At 45.2% G+C, this 14,443-nt stretch overlaps 1 long non-coding RNA gene and 1 other non-coding gene across 3 annotated transcripts; both read right to left on the minus strand.

Moving 5' to 3' along the window:
• Positions 1-2,234: 2,234 nt before the first annotated feature.
• LOC134482586 (uncharacterized) lies at positions 2,235-14,221 on the minus strand. Of its 2 annotated transcripts, none has more exons than XR_010058889.1 (2): positions 13,999-14,221; positions 2,235-12,601 (listed from the first exon to the last, which is right to left on the minus strand). It is a non-coding gene; the product is annotated as an uncharacterized LOC134482586 (long non-coding RNA). The 2 variants fall into 2 exon arrangements; XR_010058890.1 differs by having other exon boundaries at positions 13,860-14,221.
• Positions 12,752-12,858, minus strand: LOC120100131 (U6 spliceosomal RNA). Its single transcript, XR_005499924.1, has one exon. It is a non-coding gene; the product is annotated as a U6 spliceosomal RNA (small nuclear RNA).
• Positions 14,222-14,443: the final 222 nt, after the last annotated feature.

A 14,443-nucleotide genomic window follows, 5' to 3' on the forward strand; every position in this document is an offset into this window, starting at 1 on the left:
TGCCCATGCCGCCACAGTACCGAGAACAGGGAGTAGGCCTTCGAGGTTTAAGAAAAAACACATATTCAGGTCATTCATGTTACGAGAATGCCAAAGCTTTCACTGAGGTTCATAGAATATATATCCCAAGTCCACCGGGTGGAAAATTCCAGGAAGTACAGTGGAAAAACAGGCTTACACCCTCAGGAACAAAACACAGGAACAAAAAACAGGAACCGACTTAACAGTGTTACCGCCCAAGTGTACAGCCCAGGCCAAACAGAAAGTCACGATGTTCCTTTGTTAGGAACAAAAGGCTTGCTTCAGCAAGGCTCAGCAGGGGTCAAACACTGAGGGAGCCCAGGAGGGTCTGACACAGAGATACCTACAGGTTACCTACAGAGTAACAACATCTTGATGGTCTATAAATCAGGATTGTTCTGTGATAATAAACAAGGCGCATGTGCGCGCATGTGTGTGTGTATGTGTGTGTGTGTCTGTCTGTGTGTGTGTCCACGCAACTTATAAAAAGAAGGTTTGCTTGTTTGTTTTGGGGTGGGGGCTTACAGATCCACAGCAGGAAGTGTGACAGCAGTCAGGCATGATAACTGGATCAGCAAGCTGAGAGATTGAATCAGAAACCACAATGAGTAGCAATGAGTGAATTGGGAATGGTGTGAAGCTTTTAAAACCTCAAAGTTAGATCCTAGTGACATTCTTCTTGCAGCAAGGCTACAGGTCCTAAAGTCTACTCAAACAATACCAACAATTGGAGATCAAGAATTCAAATGCCTGAGACTATGGAGGAACATTCTAATTCAAATGACCACATCTTGTTTTGAGTCCAGGTTTTGCAGTGTAGCTCATAGTCTCAAGTTTACAATATTCCTGCCTGAGTCTTCAGGTTGCTAGGATTACAGGTGTAAACCATCACACCAGGCAACACAAGACTTTGAAAGTCCATTCAATGTTAGGTTTCTCCAGAAGAGAAGAGTCAATAGAACACACATACACACACACAAAGACACACACACACACACACACACACACACACACACACTCATACACACAGAGTCTTTCACATGCTAGGTAAGCACTCTACCAATGAGCTACACCCCACACCCTATATTCCTATATTTACTTTTGACTATGGTCTCACTAAATTATCCAGACTGGCCTTGAACTCATTGTGTAGATCAAGCTGAACTTGAACTTGGTGATCCTTCTGCCATAGCCCCCAACTGGCTAAGATTCCAGGCCTTTGCCACCAAGCCCAGGCAGATTTATGGTGAGAAACTGACCTATTCAATCATGAGATTGAAACAGTTTAAAGTCTCCATAGGGCACACTGAAGGCAATTGTGTTCTTCTCAGAATGCTAAACACACATGACCCAAGAAGACATTTTAATTTGGGTTAGAAGGTAGCAAGGCATGAGGCAATTCCTTTTAATAAGAGTGACACTTCTCCTTGTCTGTCTTCCTGATAGTTTGTTTGAGATAGGAATTTTTTTTTTTTATGTATTTCCTATGTACTCTGGAAATCCTCCTGCCCCAGCCTCCCACTATGCCAGGGAACTTCGTGTTCTATTGTGCCCTCACCTGAATGATTTATGCCCACCTACACCAAAGAAGGCAAATATGCTTTACTCAGCTCTTTACAACGATGAAGAGATGGTCCTTGCTTGTCCAAACTGCTTTGTTTGATGGCCGATGTAAATACATACACCTTACTCAGGGCGAACCAGGGATTCAATACCTTTTGTGGGAAGGGATGCCCAGGATCGAAGCTCGTTGGCTAAATACTCGGGGCCTCTCTAGATACCTTATTAGCATGGAGAACTTCAGGTTTTTATGCTATGTGACTGATTGTCATGGTCCTCTCAGTGGGGTGTCATGGTTACATGTTCCAGAGCAGGTAGAGTTTGGCAGAGGGGGCTGGCACCATGCCTACTGTGCTCAATTCTGAGTTTCACAGGGTTTGGGCTCACTCGACCTGACCAGTCCTTCTGTCTGGTAGCACAGTCCACTGCCCCACAATGGAGGAAGATGGTGTCTTCATTAGGGTTACTATTGCTGTGATGAAACACCACGGCCAAAAAGCAAGTTGGGGAGGAAAGGATTTATTGGGCTTACACTTCCACATTGTAGTTTATCACTGAAAGAAGTCAGGATGGGAGCTCAAGTGAAAAATCCCACGCAGAGAGACCCTTACTCAAGTCTTGGGAAATCGCGGACCCCAGACACAGAGAGACCATTTTGGATGTAATAAGCAAAGGCGAGGTTTATTACGGAGACCTATTACAGAGATCTCCGGGCCGACACGTATCCCACGCAGGAGACAGAGGTGTCGGCCCCGAGAGGCTGGGAAAAAGAGTATTTAAAGGCAGAGGCTGTGAGCACCAGGGGATGGGGGATGTCAAAGGGGAATGTACCACAAGTTACAAGATTGTTTTATGGCTCCAGGAGATAAGGGGACGCCAGAAGGTTTTATGGCCCCCTGGTTCCTGGAACAGAGCTACTAAATCAGGAGAAGGGTAGGGTCTTCAGGTCCTCATTATTTTTAAACGTTTGTCAAAACTGATGGAGCATTTGTATTTGAAACACCTCTGGTTAGGCTTGGGCTGTCCGGTTTCTTGGAGTGCTCTCTGTAGGACACAATGGCTGAAAAGCACAAGTAGGGGCTTATCAGGGTCTGGAGGACATCTGGTTAAAGTATGACTCTGAGTAAGCTGGGGGGATGTCTGTGGATGGTTTATGGCTCAGTCCTCGATAGCCTGAGCTGGATCCTGTATTCCTTTTCTTTATGGCTTGTCAGTCCTGCCTGAACAGTGTTTCCTGTGCTCCTTTATCTTTATGGCCTGCTAGTCTTGGCTGTAGGGCTTAGCCCTGGGTCTGTGGCCTTTTGGGGTTTATTTTTTTTAATTTTTATATTTCTAAACCTAGAATTTGTATAATTTTCTTTTCATTCCCGTCTTCTCCTACTAAATAATTCTAATCTTAGAATTTTGATATCAAGTCTTATTTGGTCTCACCAGTTGTCCTAACTGACTGGTACTGTTGTCTCAGGACCATCAACCGCACAGCACCCACTCAATTTTTAACAAAAGCAATTAACCTGTTTGTCACGCAGGAGCCAAAAACTAAAACCAAGAAAATTATTAATAATGGCCCAGCTGTAGCAGAGAGTAGGGTAGTCATCCAGGGAGATCTACTAAACTAGCTCTCGAACTATCTCTGATGTGTTTTTCTGTCTGTCTGTCTTTTGTCTAACCTTTTTTTAAGTTTATTTATGGAGTCTTTAATTACTCCTGAATGGTCTGTATAGAAGCAACATTTTTCTTTCAGTGTAGCACACAGATTCCTTCTTTAAGGAATATCAGGTCTGATCTTTTCTTATTTTGAAGGACTACCTCTGAGAGGGAAGTTAGGTATTCTTGGAGGTCAGCTAAAAAGTCTTTTACTCTTTTTATATCTGAGTCAATGGCAGTTCTGAATTCTCTATAAGCCTTGTATTGTAGGGCAACAGCAGATGTCCTTGTGCTGCCCTTGTAGCACCTAGATAGCCCTAGCCCTAAGTAATTCTCAACTCCTTTTTTTTGTCTCTTACTAAGTCTTTAGCATCAGGATTCCAATCTGGACACTATCTGAACCTATACACCAAGGTCATGACTGTCTTTCAGAACTTCTAAACTTATATAGGTTGTGATCCCTGAGGCACAGTCCCAAGAAGTGTTAGGAGTACTAACATATGTAATGTTACATTATTTGTAATAGAAATCAAGCCTATCCCCACACCTATCTCGATGGAACCCAGGACAAACATGACTGAATTTCTCTCTAGGTCCCAGCTCTCAGCCCTAACAGCTAGTACACGGCTGGTGAGGGCTGAGAATTGACGGCTGTCAGGGTGGTCAGCAGCACCAGGTACGGTCCTTTCTAGCGAGGCTCGAGTGTCTGGGCTCAGTGTAGCTGCTTCCGACCTGGAACTGATGAGATGTCTCAGGGGTCTCCGGGGCATAGGCTGCTGTCAGCTGTGAGCAGATTTTTTTCTGTATCACCTGTAGGTCTTTTAGCCTGGCACACAAATCATTATTATTATGGCACTATGACATGTTGGTTCAGTAACATCATCTAATACAGTCAGGGGAGCTGAGGCCCCATATAAGATCTCAAAGAGGGTAAGGCTGAATCTGGAAGGGGTATTTCTTGCTCTGAAGAGAGCAAGAGGGAAGGAGTGTCACCCAGTCTGTGCCAGTCTCTATGGTCAATTTGTTCAGGGTCTCTTTTAGAGTTCTATTTATTTACTCTACCTGTCCTGAACTTTGAGGTCTGTAAATATAATGTAATTTCTAATCGACCTCTAAATACTTGGCCACACCCTGGCTTACCTTGGCAACGAAAGTAGGGCCGCTGTCAGACCAGATTACCTTGGGCATTCCAGACCTGGGGAAGATTTCTTCTAGTATCTTTTTGATGATTGTAGAGGCCGTCTCTCGTTTGGTGAGGAAAGCTTCTATCTATTCCTGAAAAAGTATCTACAAGCACTAGGAGATACTTGTGATCATAATTTTCTGGTTTTATCTCAGTGAAGTTCACTTCGACTTTTCGTTAAACTCTCTAGGTCTCTTTGTCCTGTTTGTTTGTTAAGCATTTACTTATTGACATATCTTATATTTTTTACTGTCTCTCTTGGCTAAAATCTTAAAGTCTATTATATATATTTTAACTATTTGGACAAACTTCTTATCTCTTAAATGAGTCTATTTTTTTATTTGGCAAAGTGAGTCTTTTGTTTGTTCTTTGGGGGGGTATAGCTTTCTCCCCAAGTGTGTCATTGTCCTTTTATCTTTTAAACAACTTGGGCCTTTTCTTCTGTTGTACATTCTAAGTGAGGCCATCCCTTAGTCTAATCTCAGTTCTCAGTGGCTGTTTCTTGTAGGCCTGTAACCAGGATAGGCTCTTGTATAGCCATTTCCCGAGCCACTTTATCTGTTTTGTTATTGTCCCATGTCACTGAATCACTTCCCTCCTGATATCCTGAGCAATGAATAGTACTCACAGTTGTTGGCTTCATCAGGGCATCTAAGAGATGGCAAAGACATCTGTGGCGCTGATGTGCTGGGGGGTAGAGGTTCAGCCATCCCAGATGACATTGTGTTGTCCACCATGGCAGCACCCACTTGTCTCTGACCTTCATTCATGAAGAGAACTGTTCCCGTCTGTGGACAAGGTCCTCGGCTTTCAGCAGGGGTCAATCAGCCAGTCGCACAGGTCTTTCCTCCACCCATGTGTTTCTGTCAGTGTTTGACACTCGTGCTGTGGTGGCTCCAGGTCCGGATTGGGCAGCAAGGTGACCAGATTGTCCCCAACCGGTGGAGAATCTAGTCCATGGCAGCTGACCAGTGGTCCCATCTTTAGGGACACTCTATCCAAAGGCAAAACATCAGCCACTCTATCACAGTTTAAGTCCTGGATTGGGTGATAATTGTTAGTGCCAGGCTGGCAGGAACGGTGTGTTCCAGGCAGAAAAGCACTAAGCCATTCATCTCCCAGCATCAGTTACTGGTGTACTGAGACAGGTCTTAAGCTCTACATACACAGTCTATAGATATGTATACACATGGCCTCATCTAGCCATTTCAGCCCACGCAAGCCAATTTGGAGAGCAGTTTTCTCATGAGCAAGGGATAGGGGCAGTCAGGGATGACCATGAATTAGTGGGTGGGTTACCCGGCCCACGCCAAGGTCCACTGTTCTTCGGGCAGTCCATAAGTATTGTTCGTTGCCAGTAGCTCCTTGCACTCAAGGTCTTTGGATATTGGCCCACTGGGGGGCATAGGAGCACAGAGCATTGGGTCCCTGTCCAGCACTCTAGGACCAAGAAGCTCTCCAGTGGCCCCTCTTGTTCTTTCTTGGGCAGTCCCTGACCCAGTGTCCTTTTTCTTTGTATTAGGCACACTGATCTTTAGCCAGGAATTCTCTTCTGTTGTCAGGTACTATCTTCCTAGGTTCCCTAACTACTGTGGCCAGTATATGTTCCTCTCTCGTCTTTTATCTCTCTTTAGCTCTTTAACTTCCTCTTTCTTTTTAACCTTACTTTCTCTGTAACTTACACTAACTCTCAGCAACTTAACTTAACCCTTCAAATTTTTGTAACTTTTTCTTCATATCTTTTCTTTATCTTAGCCAGATTGGTGGGGCATTTTCTAGCCCCTCAGAGACCCACCCTTGGAGCCTGGCAGCAGACCTGGCACTCCCTACCTTTAGGCGTTTGAAGAGAGCAGGCAGAAGTGAGGGCCTTCCATCGTGTCTGGAACATTTTTTCTGGCCTCTAGTAGGATTCCGTCCTTCTTCGGTGGTAAAGAAGACCTGTAACAGTTACTAACAAGCATCTCAAATGGGATGGTGAGAAAACAAGGGAATCTTGAGAATAGAGGTCCACTGAAGAGGGCAAATAGCATTTAGTCACACAGCTAAGCCAGGAGGCTTTCTTGGGACAAAAAGACCTTGTGTCTGTGAAACAGAAAAGTGAGCAGAGGGGCAGCCTATCTGCTACCGGCTGTCTCTCTGGACTTAGATTTTCCCTTAAGGAGTACTTTCCTTTAGTGTCAGCTCAGTGGCTTTATCGCTCAAGAGACTCATCCTCTAAATGGCACTAGGCTTCCAGTAAGAACTAATAACAAAAGGATGGAGAGACGTTAGAACCTGGGTGTTCGATACTAAACAGCTGACAAAAGAATTGTAACCAGTTTACCTGGGGCTTCTTGTCTCTTACATCTAATAAGGAGATTGTTAATACTATAGTAGTACCAACCTTTAATAATAAAAAAAAACTATAGCTCTCTCCATGTCTCTGAATATCAGGACTGTAGTAGTAGTCCTTCACCAAACTTTTTCAGTGGGCTAAAGGCCCATGGAAAAGAAAACATTAATCCTGACCTTAGCCACAGCCAAAGCCTGAATTTTAAATTTTGACTGGCAAAACAAAACAAAGTTCTTTACAGTTTGTTGAAGATTTTTTGAAATTATTTTAGGGGCTTCTCTGCCCCCCAACCTGGGACATTTCTACCACAGGGGCAGGAACTGGCTGCTGTGGGGATAGGATCAAAGGCATTCTCCATGCTAATGATGACCAGTGAGAAAAGTAATTTAATGCTGGAGACTGGCTCCTCTCTTGGAATAGGGCCAGCAGATAAGGCAGGCTCCTTAAAGAACTTCTCTTAATGAGCACCCTCTTTCTGTGAGCAAGAGTTGAAGGTCTGGTCACTAAAAGCAGAAATTCCTTTCTTGTTCTTGTTTTTCTTAGAGTCCTCTCCCACCTCACTCTCAGCCTTTTTAGATTATTCTTTATGTAGCATTTTTAACACAGCCTGTCCCTTTTTTATAGCCTGTTGACAGCATTTCTGATCTTTTAGGCAGCTATGCACTAAGTGTCATACCGGCTGAAACTCCACCTTTAAGATTCTTTGTTTCTAAGCAAAATTTAAATCCTTTTCCAGCTTATCTCAGCTGTCCACCATGAGATTCCCAGAGATCGCAAACCAAGGTGTAGTAATTCACTAAGAAATCTTTTTATAGTGTTTCTTTTTACCTTAAGCCTTTTTCTTTTAAACAGCTCCTGAAGAGCCAGAAAAATTGGGAGAGACTTGAGAAGTCCCCATGTTCGCTGCAGCAGCTCCGCAGCTAATTTCGCTCCCCCCTACTGTGTGTTTCAAGCACAAGCACAGATAAAACACTATGTTTTAAAAAATTAACGTTGGCTATCAACCAAAACACCGACACTAGAGCGGGGTCCATAAAATTAAGTTTCTTACTCACTATACTTGTTTCATACCGGAGGCCTAATCTGGGGAACTTTTTTATTTACGAGCAGTTTTGTCCTCAAGGTTTTTGTTAATGTCTGTTTACACAACTGTTAACAGCAGCTAGGCTGATCAAGGGGAGTAAAGGGAGGCGCATCTCTCTTTGGGGAGGAGGCTCAAGAGAGAAAGACAAAACTCCCTGGCAGAAAACAATTTCTCTCAAGCAAATTATTTTTAACTCTTAACTTAAGCACCAAGAGGACCAAGTAAAACTCTATGACGAACAAAGCAAACAGTTTCATGATTTCAAACACAGTCGTCAGTCCAAGATTTTAAACACAGTCGTCAGTCCAAATTCAAACACAGTCGTCAGTCCAAAATTCAAAAACGAAACAAAAGCCAAAAAGACACTCGACAATACCACAGAAAACAAGCCAGACAAACAATATCAAGACAAAGCATCTTATAACCAACTTTCACAGATGCCTGGTACCTTCAGTACGTGGCCCAAACTGCAGCTTAACCTTAGCTGCTTTTGGGATGAGATGGACCGTCTGATTCCACCTCCCAACAGGATTCCAGAGTGTCCTCTTGTCCTAACGACTAAGCACACTTGTCCGTGCCTATATTTAAATAGGCAGCCGAACTCGACCTCTGACGGAGTGGGATTCCTCGTCCACTCCCGCCTAGGTAAAAGGAGCATTCCATCTCCTTTGTTCCAGAAAACCAGAGTCAGGTCCTCCTGACTGTCCATAGCCGGGCTCTCCCGACTGTTCTCCGCCCGTGGAACGTCTTCCAGGGGCTGCAGCCTTGCGGGCCCGGGGCGTCCCCCCTTCCGCAGCCAGGGGGTCCTCACGGACCACAAAGGCAGCTGCACTGAGTGGGGATACACATCCACTCTCCTACAGGGCAGGAATACACATCCACCCTCTTACCACAGGGCAGGAATACACATCCACCCTCTCAGCACAAGGCAGGAATACCCATCTGCCCTCTTACCACAGGGCAGGAATACCCATCTGCCCTCTTAACACTGACCAGTACTAAGACACACATATACACACACACGGCGGAACCAAAACAGAGACAGACACAGACGGACAATTGCGGCGCCGCTCACACAGAAACACTCAGACAAACATCTAACTCACCTCCAAGGGGTCTTCAGAGTCTGGGGTGGTCGCGAAGATCCCGGACGAGCCCCCATTATGAAAAATCCCACGCAGAGAGACCCTTACTCAAGTCTTGGGAAATCGCGGACCCCAGACACAGAGAGACCATTTTGGATGTAATAAGCAAAGGCGAGGTTTATTACGGAGACCTATTACAGAGATCTCCGGGCCGACACGTATCCCACGCAGGAGACAGAGGTGTCGGCCCCGAGAGGCTGGGAAAAAGAGTATTTAAAGGCAGAGGCTGTGAGCACCAGGGGATGGGGGATGTCAAAGGGGAATGTACCACAAGTTACAAGATTGTTTTATGGCTCCAGGAGATAAGGGGACGCCAGAAGGTTTTATGGCCCCCTGGTTCCTGGAACAGAGCTACTAAATCAGGAGAAGGGTAGGGTCTTCAGGTCCTCATTATTTTTAAACGTTTGTCAAAACTGATGGAGCATTTGTATTTGAAACACCTCTGGTTAGGCTTGGGCTGTCCGGTTTCTTGGAGTGCTCTCTGTAGGACACAATGGCTGAAAAGCACAAGTAGGGGCTTATCAGGGTCTGGAGGACATCTGGTTAAAGTATGACTCTGAGTAAGCTGGGGGGATGTCTGTGGATGGTTTATGGCTCAGTCCTCGATAGCCTGAGCTGGATCCTGTATTCCTTTTCTTTATGGCTTGTCAGTCCTGCCTGAACAGTGTTTCCTGTGCTCCTTTATCTTTATGGCCTGCTAGTCTTGGCTGTAGGGCTTAGCCCTGGGTCTGTGGCCTTTTGGGGTTTATTTTTTTTAATTTTTATATTTCTAAACCTAGAATTTGTATAATTTTCTTTTCACAAGCAGGGCAGGAACCTGGAGGCAGGAGCTGGTGCTGAGGCCTTGGAGGGGTGCGGCTTATTGGCTTGCTCCACATGGCTTGCTCAGCCTGCTTTCTTATAAAACCCAGGACCACCAGCCCAGGGATGGCACCACCCACAATGGGCTGGGCTCTTCCTACATCAGTCACTAATTAAGAAAATGCTCTACAGGTTGGCTCACAGCCCAATCTTAGGGAGGCATTTTCTTACTCAAGGTCCCCTACTCTCTGACGACTATAGTTTGTGTTAAGCTGACATATATCTAACCAGCACAGATGGTCTCAGGGTAAGCATGTATAGGATTTCACTCAGCATGGGGAGGGTACAGTTTGAAATATATCTGCGTAGTTTCTAAGTACATCCTTCCCTCCAGCAATTTTCTCTCCTGCAGCCATGGAGAAGCAGAAGCAAAGGCTTGCTGAAAACCACATCCTAACTGGAAGAGTTGAGGGCGCAAGGAACAGCAGTTTGTTTCGTTCTTTGTAGACTTGGGCATAGAAACAGGAGAGGAGAAGCTCACAATCACAAGAACTTGGGAAGGAAGAGCAGGAGGGGAGTTGGCAGGAATTCCTAGACAAGAAATCTGAGCAGAAAGAGCTCTGGCACAGGTTGGTGTCCAGTGGATACACCTTGGACTTACAAGTCCAAGGGCTGCCGAGTGAGGAGGCTTAAACAGCAGCTCACCTTCTGTCACCACTGCACAGGACTCACTATCATTGAGAGTTAACCTCCCATACATCTGCCTTCTACGTGTATGGGCATCTTATGAGAAGAGGGGTGTCATGCAAGAGCCATTGATCACGTGGGGCCCCACAGAACAAAGTGGGGATTCTTATTTGAGTGAGGACCTTGGTGGCCCAACCATCCCTGGTACATACAGAAAATTGCAATTATGGAATTAGCATGAATGGGTTGTTTCAACTGGCTTTTTTGTTCGTTTTTTTGAGGCAAGATCTTACTGTGTAGCCCAAGTTGGGTTCAAACTCACAATCTTCCTACTCTTCAAAACTGAATTGTGTTTATTTGATTGTTTGTCTGGAGGTAGTTTCAGAGACCCTGTAGCCAAGCTGGCATGGAACTCATTGTGGGGCTCAGGCTGACCTTGAGCTTGCGACAGTCTTCCTGCCACAGCCTCTACAAAGGGCTGTGATTTCAGGCATGATCCACCAAGTCAAGTTCAACTAGATCTTTAAAATTACTCTTAGATTTATGTGGTGGTTTGAATGAGACCCTCCCTCCCCTACAAGGCTTATGTATTTGAATGCTTTGTTCTCAATTGGTGAAACTGTTTGGGAAGGATTAGGAGGTGTGCCTATGTTGAAGGAGACATGTCACGAGGGATGGGCTTTGAGGTTTCAACAGTTCATGCCATATCCAGTTAGTGCATTCTCTATCTCTCCACCCTGTGACAGTGGCTCAGATGTCAGTTCTCAGCTACTGTTTCAATGCTGTTTCTGCCTGCTTGACGCTCCTTGCCACAGTGGTCATAAACTCACCCTCTAAACTGTAAGGAAGCCCCCAATTCAATGCTTTCTTCTGTAGGTTGCCTTGGTCATGGCGTCTTTTCACAGCAATAGAAAAGTGACTAAGACACTCTGTGCATTTTATTATTTTATGTGTATTAGTTTTTTGCCAGCACATATGTCTGCACACCACATGTATGCCTGGTGTTTGTAGGGTCAGAAGACAGCATTAGATTTCCTGAACTATCATGTGGATGCCGAGAATCAGACACAGGTCCTTTGAAGATCAGCTAGTGTTCTTAATTTCTGAGCCAACTCTCCAGCTCTGATCCTGCTTCTTAAATGTATAAGAAGGACAGTTGACAGACAAACTGTTGACTTGTATACAAAATCCAACCATTGAGGGTAGATACTGTGTTCACTTCCAAAGGAAGTCTTAAGATTCAACATAGACACCGATTCAATGGCCATTTTCATCCTTTTCAACCAAGCTAGAAGATTCTCTTCTTTTAGATTACTCCGAAGGCTTATAGAGTCATCCTGGACACCCGAGAAAGTGTCGATATGTTCAACTGTGCCTTCTAGGATTGAAATGGTGGTGTTGGCCTGCACAGAGGACAGTTTAACGGTTGCCAAGAACCAGATAGAGGAATAAGAAATTAGCTCATACATTGCTTACTCCTGAACATGTATTGTGTGTGTTAGATTCCATCCAACTTAGACTTTATGGCAAACGTGATCATCCATCCATCTATCCAACGCCCTTTCCAAGACTTGCTTACCGAATGACTACTGTATTGGTTAGTTTTCAAATTGTTAGCATCAACCACCTCACAAAAGAAACGAAAAAGGAGAAGTGTTTGTTTTAGCTTATAACTCGGTGTTCATCAAAGGAGGAAGCCTTGACCTCAAGAGCTTGAGGTGGCTGCTCACATCTGCAGTCAGGAAGCCAAGAGAGCTGAATGGTGGGACTCACTTTCTCTTCCCACCTCAGTTAACCTAGAAAATATTTTTTCCAGTTAACCTAGTTAACTAGAAAAATCCCTCACTGACATCCCCAGATCTTTGTCTCCATGGTGATTCTAGAGTCTGTCAAGTTGACAGTCACTGCGTTAATTACGTTCTTGTTACTGTGTAGATATTTTAGCAGTTAGATCAAAGACAAAAAAAATCCGTCTTCCCATTTATATTTTAGGGGAAAGACACAGAACGAAATAAGTAGATGTGAAATACAGTTGACCGCAGAGAGTAAGGAAGTGGGATGGGCGTGGGGGTGGGGCTGGGCAGATGGAGGGAATACTCACGTCAAGGGGATGGTCAGAGAAGGCTTCTCTGTAGAGGTGGCTGAGAAGGAAAAGGGCAATGGAAGGAGTCACATGGGTAGTTGGGGGACAGAAAGGCAGAGCAAAGGCTCTGAGCTGATTTATAAGAGCTGATTTAGGGCAGCCAATGACTCAAGACAAACCTGAATCTACTCTTCATTTTTTTTTTTTTTTAAATATGGAACGCTTCACGAATTTGCGTGTCATCCTTGCGCAGGGGCCATGCTAATCTTCTCTGTATCGTTCCAATTTTAGTATATGTGCTGCCGAAGCGAGCACTCTACTCTTCATTTAAGATTACGTACCAAACTTGCTTTTGCCAGCACTTAGGAGGCTGGATTAGGACTATTGTGATGTCCAGGCCAGCCTGGGCTACATAGCAAGGGTTTGGTATGAGGAATAAACAAAAGTAAAAACAGTGAGTCTCCACCTGGGGCCATAGTCCTGGTACCATCAGGAAACCGTCTGAATGCTTCTTTTGCAAAGAGTTAAAACTATCACCATAGTCTGTCCCTCCAGCAAAGCACAGAAAACCAAAAAGAAAAACTGTCACCCTGACTCTAAGCCCCCTTCATCTTATAAGGCCACCCCCTGACTTCCCCTGTCCCCTTTTTGCCAACTAATCCTTATCTTTTAGTTAAATTAGCAGTCACCCAGTCCAGTATGTTTGAAACTTGGGTAAGTCCCATAGTGGGCTCCGCAGGAGTTCTGTTTTCCCCTACAACCTTTTTTCCCAGAAGCCTTCACAGTGTATGTCTGCGTGTCCTGGATAGATCCAAACCACAGGGCAGGACAAACCTTCCCATCCCTGTCTCTCTTCATCTCCATTTCCTCATCAGTAAGAGGAGGGCATCTTCTTAGAAAGCCCTTGGTGGGGATAAAGGAGTTAGATCGGAAATGCTGTCATTACTGCCAAGGTTAACTTCGTTTACTTTGAGAATCATCTGGTAGCCAAGGACGACCTCGACCTTCTGATCCTTCTCCTGCTTCCTGAGTGCTGGAATTACAGGCACGCACTAACTCTGCTGCTTTTCTGAGGTGCTAGGGACTGAACGCAGGGTCTTATACATGCCGAAAAAGCTTTCTACCAGATAAGCTGCAAGCCGATCTCTTATGGTTTCTGAGCCACTCAAGCCTCGAGTTGAAGGTATTCATCTAACGCAGCTTGTCTTGGGATTTTTTTTTCCTGGAAAACCCCGGAAGGGAGGATACTATAGACCAAGGAATGATTTCATACAAGTCCATTTTGGCAAACCGATGAAATTATTGGGGTTACTTACAGGACCATGGGTAGCTCGGGGCAGGTTCATCACTGCAGAATCCCACCCACAGCACAGACTTAGGAAAAGTGGCTCCACTCCCTTAAACAACCCGTAGGCAAGCACACCACCAAAGAGTTTCAGGCAGCCAATCACTTACCACATGTAAAACAAGGGGGGCGGGGACAGAAGGGTCTTCTTGGATTTCTGTGAACCTTTCCCCTCCCTCTGTGACAGGGAATTCAGTGAGCCTGGTCTCCCGAGAGCTTCCTGCCAGTGAAAACTGCCCCAATCAAGACGGAATCAGAAGAAACAGCCACACCGTTGAGCTGCACACCAGATGGGAGGCATTATTTCAAACAGATTGCAGGTAGGCACGCTGCACAGGGTAAGAAAAGTTGGTACCCCGTAGCTGTGCAGCGTGTTGTTCCAGAACAATCACTAGAGTTATTGTAGTGCACAGGCTGTGGGCCGTGTGCCAGGTTTCTACAAGGCTAAGTCCAGAACCAACAGACCTCAAGCTGTGCCAAAGGCCCGGGACAAGCACGGTGGTGTCAGAGCTTCTGGTCCCTAGGGCCTGCAGTGGGGCCTGGAATGGGCTGAGC

The sequence above is a fragment of the Rattus norvegicus genome, chromosome 1 (genome assembly GCF_036323735.1).
Source record: "Rattus norvegicus strain BN/NHsdMcwi chromosome 1, GRCr8, whole genome shotgun sequence".
Lineage (NCBI taxonomy): Eukaryota > Metazoa > Chordata > Mammalia > Rodentia > Muridae > Rattus > Rattus norvegicus.